Source organism: Panthera onca, chromosome B1 (assembly GCF_046562875.1).
Source record: "Panthera onca isolate mPanOnc1 chromosome B1, mPanOnc1 haplotype 2, whole genome shotgun sequence".
NCBI classification, from domain to species: Eukaryota; Metazoa; Chordata; class Mammalia; order Carnivora; family Felidae; genus Panthera; species Panthera onca.
In genome coordinates, this window is record NC_138342.1 from 178601454 (window position 1) to 178612997 (window position 11544).

The window sequence follows — 11544 nt, forward strand, 5'->3', positions numbered from 1 at the left end:
CTTCGAAGATGACATGATACTCTATAAGGAAAACCCAAATGATTCCACCAAAAAACTGCTAGAATTGATTCATGAATTCAGCAAATTTTCAGGGTATAAAATCAACGCACACAAATCGGTTGCATTCCTATACACCAACAATGAAATGACAAAGAGAAATCAGGGAATCAATCCCATTCACAGTTGCACAAAAAAAACTTAAAATACCTAGGAATAAATCTAACCAAAGAGGTGAAAAATCTATACACTGAAAACTATAGAAAGCTTATGAAAGTAATTGAAGAAGACACAAAAAAATGGAAAATGATTCCATGCTCCTGCATAGGAAGAACAAATATTGTTAAAATGTCGGTACTACCCAAAGCAATCTACATATTCAACGCGATCCCTATCAAAATAACACCAGCATTCTTCACAGAGCTAGAACAAATAATCCTAAAATTCGTATGGAACCTGAAAAGACCCCAAATAGCCAAAGCAATCTTGAAAAAGAAAACCAAAGCAGGAGGCATCACAATCCCAGACTTCAAGCTATACTACAAAGAATCATCAAGACAGTATGGTACTGGCACAAGAACAGGCACTCAGATCAATGGAACAGAACAGAGAACCCAGAAATGGACCCACAAACCTATGGCCAACTAATCTTTGACCAAACAGGAAAGAATATCCAATGGAATAAAGACAGTCTCTTCAGCAAGTGGTGCTGGGAAAACTGGACAGCAACATGCCGAAGAATGAACCTGGACCACTTGCTTACCCCATACACAAAAATAAACTCAAAATGGATGAAAGACCTCAATGTAAGACAGGAAGCCATCAAAATCCTCAAGGAGAAAGCAGGCAAAAACCACTTTGATCTTGGCCACAGCAACTTCTTACTCAACACGTCTCTGGAGGCAAGGGAAAGAAAAGCAAAAATGAACTACTGGGACCTCATCAAAATAAAAAGCTTCTGCACAGCGAAGGAAATAATCAGCAAAACTAAAAGGCAACCGACAGAATGGGAGGAGATATTTGCAAATGACATATCAGATAAAGGGTTAGTATCCAAAATCTATAAAGAACTCATCAAACTCAACACCCAAAAAACCAATAATCCAGTGAAGAAATGGGCAAAAGACATGAATAGACACTTCTCCAAAGAAGACATCCAGATGGCCAACTGACACATGAAAAAATGCTTAACATCACTCATCATTAGGGAAATACAAATCAAAACCACCATGAGATATCACCTTACCCCTGTCAGAATGGCTAACATGAACAACTCAGGCAACAACAGATGTTGGTGAGGATGCGGAGAAAGAGGATCTCTTTTGCATTGTTGGTGGGAATGCAAGCTGGTGCAGCCACTCTGGAAAACAGTATGGAGGTTCCTCAAAAAACTAAAAATAGAACTACCCTATGACCCAGCAATTGCACTACTAGGTATTTATCCAAAGGATGCAGGTATGCTGTTTTGAAGGGACACATATACCCCCATGTTTATAGCAGCACTATCAGCAATAGCCAAAGAATGGAAAGAGCCCAAATGTCCATTGACTGATGAGTGGATAAAGAAGATGTGGTGTATATATACAATGGAGTATTACTTGGCAATCAAAAAGAATGAAATCTTGCCATTTGCAACTATGTGGATGGAACTAGAGGGTATTATGCTAAGTGAAATTAGTCAGAGAAAGGCAAAAATCATATGAGTTCATTCATATGAGGACTTTAAGAGACAAAACAGATGATCATAAGAGAAAGGAAACAAAAATAATATAAAAATAGGCAGGGGGACAAAACAGAAGAGACTCATAAATATGGAGAACAGAGGGTTACTGGAGAGGTTGTAGGAGGGGGGATGGGCTAAATGGGTAAGGGGCACTAAGGAATCTACTCCTGAAATCATTGTTGCACTATATGCTAACTAATTTGGATGTAAGTTTTAAAAAATAAAAAATAAAATTAGAAAAAATAAATTAAATAAACCTATAGTTTATCAATGTGTGGTATATCCTTAGGACTTTTTAATCTTGGAATCTTATGTGGCTTACAGAATTATAACTTTAATAAACAAATAAATCATTTCATTCAGGAAAATATAAGTGCCATTGGAAAATTCCTGTTCTGCTAGTGAACAGAGACACATTAAAGTACAATTCTACCAACCCCCACCCAATTAAAAAACAAATTAATTAATTAATTAATTTAAAAAATCTATCACTAATGCCAAAGTCTTGGCTTTTGCTAAATGCTTTGCATGTATCATCTCAATAATTAAAACAAAAAGTTTGTAATGTTTGCACAGAGGCGCAGAGAGGGGAACTGGCTTGCCCAATGCCACACAGCCTGTGGCTGCTGGGCTGGGGCTTGAGAGCACTTGGTGAGACTTTAGAGCCTGTTTTCTTACCATTCCTTAAATTCCCCCTGGTATCATCAGTATTTACTCCTTTAGGGCAGGTTTTGTTTTCTCACATAACTTTTAAGGATTTGAGAAACAGAGTGTCCAACAAATACGTACTCTGTAAAATGGTTTTAAATCAAGTGGGGAAAGGTGTTACTTACATGTAAGAGAACATTGTACCTGCCCCCAGAAGACAAAACAGAAATATTTTTTCACCTGCCCAGGGTCACAACTGAGCCTTTGGTCTGGAAGATCTTTAAGGGGAGAATAATCTGAGGTAGAGTCACTCATCAGGCAGGAGTTGAATCAGGTGGGTTCTGGAACCTTCCAGCTAAAAGAGTGTACGGATACCGAACGGGTGAAAGGTAACAACCAAACAATAGCTTTGAAAATGTTATAGGTATGCACAGAAAAAAGCTTTTTTTTCTTGGCTTTTCTTCCCCCCAATGCATAGGTATTTATATGTCCACACATGAACATATAAACACGGAGCAGAAATGTAATATTTGTAATATGTGTTACCCTGACAAATGGGGACCGTCCTGAGGAGCACAGGGGAGGGAGAAGATAGGGTAAAGCCAAGCAAAGGAAAAACTGCCCTGAAAAATCCCTTGATGATGTGTGATGCGATCAAATGAACACATTTCAAGTTAGAGAATTTACGTGGAAAAAGTTAAGAAAAATGTAAACTGAAAACCAATAGCGATGGAAAGAAAGGTTTGCCTCATCCTTGGACACATTGTTTGTAGTTTGAGGAAGTCTCAGTTTTCATGAAGAAGGTATGTGAAGAAGGAAAAGCAGTAATTGACTCGAGATGAATGTGGGCAGATGATGGGTGCATCATACTGTGCCCCGTGTGCCCCGAGCACCCCTGTTGGTGAAACTACTACATTGTATCGTAGTTTGGTTTGTTTATGTGGCCCACACAACTCCAGGGACTTGTTAACATGAATGAATGGGGGGAGGAAGGAAGGAAGGAAGGAAGGAAGGAAGGAAGGAAAGGAGGAAGGAAGGGACGTGCGGCAATCTCTTTTACCAGGTGAACAGCTCATTGAAGCTAGCGTCCTCACCTAATATGGCCATTTTACTCATTTGACTTTTCAAGAACTTAGCAATTTCATGTGCTCAGTTGCTCTAGAGTTTTTGGGAATGGGACACTCCCAAAAGATACCTGTGGAGGTGATCTTCCCATATACTTGAGCAGATCAAGCATGTCATAGTGTAAAGAGTTGTTTTTAAAGTTTATTTATTTATTTTGACAGAGAGAGAGGGAGGTGGGGAGGGGCAGAGAGAGGAGAGAGAGAGAATCCCAAGCAGGCTCCATGCTGCCAGCACAGAGCTCAACGTGGGACTCGAATTCAAGACCCTGAGATCATAACCTGAGTCAAAATCAAGAGTCGGACGCTTAACCGACTGAGCCACCCAGGAACCCTGAGAATTGTTGACTTCGAACCACAGATTTGGGTTTAAACCTGGGGCTTACCACTTGTTAGTTCTATTAGTTTTTTGGACAAGCAACTTGATTTTTCTGAGCCTTGATTTGTTTCCCCGTCCATAAAAAAAGGGGGGGGCATAAGAATGACTCTCTTATCGTATCATGAAGAATAAATGGGGCCATACACAGGCAAGGTGCCTTGGCACACAGGAAGCGTGAAAGAAATGCTGGTGTTTCTTGTGAATATTATCATTCTTATTTCCACTGGAGTGACAGTGTGGGCTGGGTGGGGCCTCATCTCAACCTCCGGCTAATCCAGGAGGGGAGAAGCAGGGGTGAGCGTTGACGAAGTGGAATTTCCTGGGTGAGAATGTTAATGCTGGGATGTGTGACTCAGAGATCATCTCAGGGCCTCGCAAGGGAAGCTGTTCTTGGTACGAATTAATTGTATCATTTTTCTCCCTGACATGTAGATGTATGTCTGCAGGTCCTGGCCTGGATACAGACCATACCCATTGTGCAAGAGTCAGCAAATACAATGTTTAAGGGATCTTGTGGCAACTGTGAAAAATAGCACGAAGGGCAAAGTGCTGTGCCCAGACTGGACTGTAGGTGGCAGGAGAAACTCAGGCGTGGAGAAAGAAGTTCGTCCACAAAGCCTTTCCTGGGACTGTCCGGTAGGGGGTCCACTACTCACTTTGTAGCGACTTAACAAAGAATACCTGGAAGTTTTTAGCATCCGTAATGTTAGTGGATTCAACATCATTTGACGCCATCTTATCCGTTCTTCAGCGTGAATGAAGATATGAGTTCACTAGTACAAACTCCTCCTAAATCAGGCATTTGTATTTCTTTCTGTTAAAAAAAAAAAATCCGAATGTCTTCAGGAATAGGACATCATTAGGTTAAGTTCAACATTTAAAGAGAGAGCTTCCAAATTATGGCCTGTGACAGCCACCATTAATGTTATTCATGGGGGAGCAAGCTCTCCCTTTCAAGTGGGTTGCTAAGGAAACAATGCTATCCTTCCAAAGTGTAGACAGAAGATGGAGAGGGTTAAAATGATCCCTCATTTGCAAACCCGTGTGGCTCTCCTACAGCCAATATCAAAATGATTGCTTTTGAATTTCCTTTCTCTGGATACTATTTGGTTTGCATATGCCTGATTTATATTTACCTGTCCCTTAATTTTCAAATTTTCCAGGAAGAATTTAAAATATGTGTTTTGTAAAGAGCATATGGCTTGATATTATTTCTTTTTTTTTTATTTTTTTATAAAAAAATTTTTTTTTTCAACGTTTTTTATTTATTTTTGGGACAGAGAGAGACAGAGCATGAACGGGGGAGGGGCAGAGAGAGAGGGAGACACAGAATCGGAAACAGGCTCCAGGCTCCGAGCCATCAGCCCAGAGCCTGACGCGGGGCTCGAACTCACGGACCGCGAGATCGTGACCTGGCTGAAGTCGGACGCTCAACCGACTGCGCCACCCAGGCGCCCCGGCTTGATATTATTTCTTAACCCAGTCTGAGAGTCCTATCATCTGACACTGGATTTCAACCCCTTCACATCCATTCTGATAGTATGATTTCCTACCTTCCTTCTTACTTTATATTTAACCATTTATTAAATATATTGTTGTTCATGCTTTTCCTCTTTTCACATTTCTTCTGGGTTAATCAAGACATTCATTTTTTAAGTTCTTTTCCCCACCCCGCTTTGTCTCAAGCGATACACTTTTACTATATAGCTCTTATGTTTTGCCTCCTCCTTAAAGTTGGAAATCTCCATCAGTGTGCTGGAATCACAGAGTCCCCTTGACCCTCTAAAGATTTAACATCATTCTTGTCTTCCCTACCAACCTAACTGGGACATTAGGAATACTTTTGCTTTCTTATGTATTCATTCTCCCATTCCTGACCCTTATATCTTGTTCATAAAATTAGAATTTGTCGTTGTGGATTCTTTACGCTGACTTTGTTTGAAAACAATTATACGATTAGAAAAACAAAACTAGTACAAGAACATCTACAATGCTCTTTGTCAGACTTACCTATTAACATTTTACTCCAATTTCCTCTAACCTCTATTTACTTTCTATGCACACACACACACACACACACACACACACACACACACACACACAGATGTTATCCTATCTTTTCAGGGTAAGTTACATATATACCCTTATATCTACTCTTAAAAAATTATTTTTACATTTATTTATTTTTGAGAGTCAGAGAGAGACAGAGTGCAAGTGTGGGAGGGGCAGAGAGAGAGGGAGACACAGAATCCAAAGCAGGCTCCAGGCTCCGGGCTGTCAGCACAGAGCCTGATGTGGGGCTCAAACTCATGAACCATGAGATCACAACCTGAGCCAAAGTCAGACGCTTAACTGACTGAGCCACCCAGTGCCCCCCCCCCCCCCCCCGGAATAGCTACTCTTATCCTTAAACACTATGTGTGTACTTCCTAAGAAGAGTGATATTCTCTCACAATTTCCATAGTATAATTATAATTTCAGACATTTTGTTATAATAATTTAATTTAATGTAGAGTTAATATTTTTGTCCGTTGACCTAATAATGCTTTTTATGGCAGTCCCACCCTCCAGGGAAAGGCCATGTCTGAGGCTAAGTGTCACTTTTGGGTGTGCCTCTTTAGCCTCCTTTGGTCTGGAAATCTCTACAGCCTTTCTTGGTATTTTATGGCATTCACATTTTTTTAAATTGAAGGGTAATTAACGTTCAGGGTTATATCAATTTCAACAATTGTATACATTACTCAGTGCTCATCATGATAAATGTGCTCTTAATTCCCTTCACCTATTTTATCCATCCCCCCACCCACCTCCCCTCTGGTAACGACCAGTTTGTTCTTTGTATTTGAGTCTGGGGTTTTTTGGTTTATGTTGTTTTACCTTTGTTCATTTGTTTTACTTCTTAAATTCCACACATGCGTGAAATTTTATGATATTTGTCTTTCTCTGTCTGACTTATTTCACTCAACTATATACCTTCTAGGTCCATCCCTGTTGTTGCAAATGGCAAGATGTCATTCTTTTTCATGGCTGAGTAATATTCCTATATGTATGTATGTCTATATATATATATGTGTGTGTATATGTATATGTGTGTGTGTGTGTATATGTGTGTGTGTGTGTGTGTGTGTGTGTGTGTGTGTGTATATATATATATATATATAATAAATATATATATACACACACAGACTCTTCCTTATCCATTTACTTACAGATGGGCACTTGGGTTGCTTCCATGCCTTGGTTATTGCAAATAATTCTGCAGTAAACATAGGGGTGCATATGTCTTTTGGGATTCGTGTTTTCATTTTCTTTGGGTAAACACCCAATAATGGATTATGGGATTATATTGTAATTCTATTTTTAATTTTTTGAGGAATCCTCCATACTGTTTTCCACAGTGGCTGCACTGGTTTGCATTCCCACCAACAGGGCACGAAGGTTCCCTTTGCTCCACATCCTAGCCAACACTTGTTTCTTGTGTTTTTGGTTTTAACCATTCTGACAAGTGTGAGGTGACACCTCACTGTGGTTTTGATTTGTATTTCCTTGACGATGAGTGATGTTCAGCATCTTTTCATGTGTCTGTTGGCCATCTGGGTGTCTTCTTTGGAAGAGATTCACGTTTTATAAGAGTACAGTTTCCCCTGACATTTAAAAATATATGACGTTGTTTCTATTGTTATCATGTTGTTCTGTGCTTTTCTGATTATTCAGTCATGATTGACTCAGGTCACGCGCCCTCATCTCATTCTCGACAAGTGAGCTGTGTCTTCCTCAGTTTACCTCGTGTGCCCTCACACAACATCTACCTGCCCTCCACTGCTGATGTGAATTTTGATCACCTACGCAGGCTGTTGACTGATTCTCCACTCTATCATTATGGTTTTCCTTTCTCTCCCTTGCAACTAATAAGCAGTCTGGAGTGATATACCTTTTTGTCATGCGGCCCTCCTGCTGCCGATCGAAACTCCCCCCTAGATTTATCATCCACTGGTGATTCTTGCCTGATCCAGTCATTCCTCATGCTGTTCGCAAAGTAGCGATTTTTCCAGCTCTATCACGCCCTACACATTTACCAGTGAGCACTTGACATTCACCTGGAAGGACAGCCCTAATTCTATCTATCTAATCTATCTATCTATCTATCTATCTATCTATCTACCTAATCTATGGGCACAGACTGGTTAATCCCTAGGTTTTCAATGGCTTGTAATTCAGTACTGTACTTAATTATTTTGACGCTTGAATCGTCTCAGATTTGGCAGCAGGAGTCAGATTTGTGTGTCCTTCCTCCACCGTGAGAACTAGGCTTCCAACAATATCAGCAGGTGTAGTCATTTCCTCAGTTCCCATTCAGCTACAGTAGTTTCAGAATTACTTTGTCCATGCTGCTAAAGTAAGCAAATTGCTGAAAAGCGTTCAGGATTTCTTTTCTTTTTTTAATTAATTTATTTTTTAATGTTTATTTATTTGTGAAGGAGTGAGAGACAGAGCGTGAGTGGGGGAGGGTCAGAGCAAGAGGGAGACAGAATCCGAAGCAGGATTCTGTGAGCTGTCGGCACAGAGCCCGATGTGGGGCTGGAACTCACAGACCGTGAGATCATGACCTGAGCCTAAATTGGAGGCTTAACTGACTAAGCCACCCAGGTGCCCCTCAAGATTTATTTTCAATTGTTGACCCCCCCACCAATGCCCCCAAATGAGGCAATATAGGCAAATACTGTGTTACTGTAAGGTACTTGGATTCTTTCTTGGTTCTCCCTTCCTTCCTTTCTCCCTTCCTCCCTCCCTCCTTCCTTCCTGTACACACATAAGAACAATTTGAGCAAGAAGATTTTTTAAAGTAGTGTTGGATTATAACAAAAAGGGTAAAGTAAGAGTCTATCAGTTCATATTGATATAAATACATGCTTGAAGAAAAAAGAAGGAAGGAAGAGAGAGAGAGGGCACAACAATATATATTGATGGACTCATTTGCATTATGCCTTATCAATTTAAATTATACATTTTGTAGGTAAATATATGCTTGTCACAATTTTTTGGTATTTTTACTTTTTCCCCCCTGTTGTGAAGTCTTGGAATTGAATTAATTTTTCCTTTTATTGGAGTGTCGTGTAGTTTCCTTGGTAATGGAATGAGGGTGATATATTTCTGAATTCTTGAACAACCCAAAATACCCCTCTTTTGCCCTCACATCTGAATGTATGCCTCTGTGCACAGTTCCCAGATCACAGCCCTTTTCTACCCCAAGCCTGCAAATGAGACATTTGGTGCTAGCCTAGATTCTCTTTTTATGCAAGTACCGTTTTGTCTGTCTGAAATGTGTTTTCTCCATTCTCAGGGTTCAGAAATTTCAATGATGTATGGCCAGATATATGTCTGTTCTCATTTTGCCTGGGAATTGGCGAGCACCTTGTAACAGAAAATAGCCTCTCTTTGGCTTAGGGAAGTTTTCTTATATGCTTATACAAGCATTACTTTTTCTCCATCCAGGGCTTTTTCTCCCTCGGAAACTCTATTATTCACATAATAAATCTCTAGGCCAGGTTCATTCTTATCTCTTCGTTCATATTTTCTGTTTCTTTGTATTTTGTTCAATGTACTCAGCTACTTTTTCCCTTTCTTCTCCCCAAATCCCAGTTCAGCTCTCAGCATTGACCACTATACTTCTCATGTCTGCTGTTTATATATTTTTTCATGTTTATTTATTTATTTTGAGAGAGAGAGAGAGAAACAGACAGAGTATGAGTAGGGAAGGGACAAAGAGAGAGGGAGAGAGAGAAAATCCTAAGCAAGCTCCGCACTGTCAGCTCAGAGCCACATGTGGGGCTCGAACCCCCAGACCTGAGATCATGACCTGAGCCGAATCAGGAGTTGGATGCTTAACTGAGCCACCTGGATGCCCCATGTCTGCTGAATTTCTAAGTTTATAAATCAGGGGCACCCGGGTGGTTCAGTTGGTTGAGTGTCCGACTCTTGATTTCACTCTAGGTCATGACCTCAGGGTCTTCCGATCCAGGCCCGCATCCAATCTCTGTCTCCCTCTCTCTCACACTTTGCGCAGAGATTGGATGGAAAGCAGGGAGCCTGCTTGGGATTCTCTGTCTCCCTCTCTCTCTGCCCCTCTCTGGCTCTCTCTCCAAAATAAAAATATATTTAAATACATTTAAATTTGTAAATCAGAATTTGAACTTCTGAAAGTCTTCTTTGGCTCCAATTACATCTCCAAAGTTATTTTTATGTACTTATTAAAATTTTCCCCGGTCTTGTCTGCTGGTTCTACTTCAAAAGAAACCACCTGTTCTTAGGCAGCCTGCCCGCCCCGCCTCACTTCCTGCCGCTCGTGGGCAGGACCAAAGTCAGGCTGTTAAAAACCATGGCAAGTGGTGAACTGGCAGGAAATGGTGAATGAGTTGGCGAATTAGTCTGACAGTGGAGGGGGGATTTTGCTGTTTTTGCGGTGGGAAGATCCCTGTCTTTTATTTTATTTTATTTTATTTTATTTTATTTTATTTTATTTTATGTGCAAGTTAGTTAACATACAGTATGGTATTGGCTTCAGGAGTAGAACTCAGTGATTTATCTCTTACATATGACACCCAGTACTCATCCCAACAAGTGCCCTCCTTAATGCCCATCACCCATTTAACCCACCTCCCACCCCCATCAACCCTCAGTTTGTTCTCTGTATTTAAGTCTCTTATGGTTTGCCTTCCTCTCTGTGTTTATCTTACTTCTCCTTCCCTTCCCCTATGTTCATCTGTTCTGTTTCTCAAATTCCATATAGGAGTGAAATCATATGATATCTGTCTTCCTCTGACTTATTTTGCTTAGCAGAATACACTCTAGTTCCATCCACGTTGTTGCAAATGACAAGATTTCGTTATTTTTCATCGCTGAGCAGTATTCCACTGTATATACGTAAAAAATATGAAAGGCTTCACAAACTTGTGTGTCATCTTGTGCAGGGGCCACGCTAATCTTCTCTGTGTCGGTCCAATTTTAGGATATGTGCTGCCGAAGTGAGCACAATCTGTCTGTATTTTAAAGCATTAAAAAGATGATGCCCCAGCCATGGACACCTGCTGCCATGTCATACTTTTCTCAGTTGTTGGGCGGCCTTAGCGAGGAGGTGGGAGATTGGAGGGTCTGGAAATATACAGTTAACCTGCCATTTTCTCAAAATCCCTTTCTTACAGGTTTTCGGGAGTGTTTTTAGATGTTTGTGACAATCTGGTTTTCAATTCATAGAATGCTGAAGTCAAGAAAGATCTGGAAGAGAATCAGTTTCCACCATCTGATATTGTACACGAAGTCCAGAGGGGCTCCAAAGCTTAATACATGTCACAGAGCGAATCCGTAGCATGGCCAAGGGAAGAATTCGATCCCTTCATCTCTAGACCGCTGTTTTCCTTCCCCAGTTCACTGCCCAGATCTTCCTGGGCAGTAAATTTTATTGTTGTTCTATCAACAAATGAGTGTGATCTTCAAATGTTGCCAGGACAAACCTAAACCAGAACCAAATCAAGATAACAAAAACCACCACCGCCACAAAAGATAAAAAAGGAAAGAAGGAAAGAAAGGGAGGGAGCAGGGAAGAAAAAAAATCCAGTAAATGAAATATCAAGCCACACTTTTCAAAAGTCTAGCGAAATCAGATCGCTTTAGCTTTCTCT

General features: G+C 40.5%; 1 non-coding gene across 1 annotated transcript; it reads right to left on the reverse strand.

Moving 5' to 3' along the window:
• Nucleotides 1–10792: 10792 nt before the first annotated feature.
• Nucleotides 10793–10898, reverse strand: LOC132693400 (U6 spliceosomal RNA). The gene has a single exon (XR_009616786.1). It is a non-coding gene; the product is annotated as a U6 spliceosomal RNA (small nuclear RNA).
• Nucleotides 10899–11544: the final 646 nt, after the last annotated feature.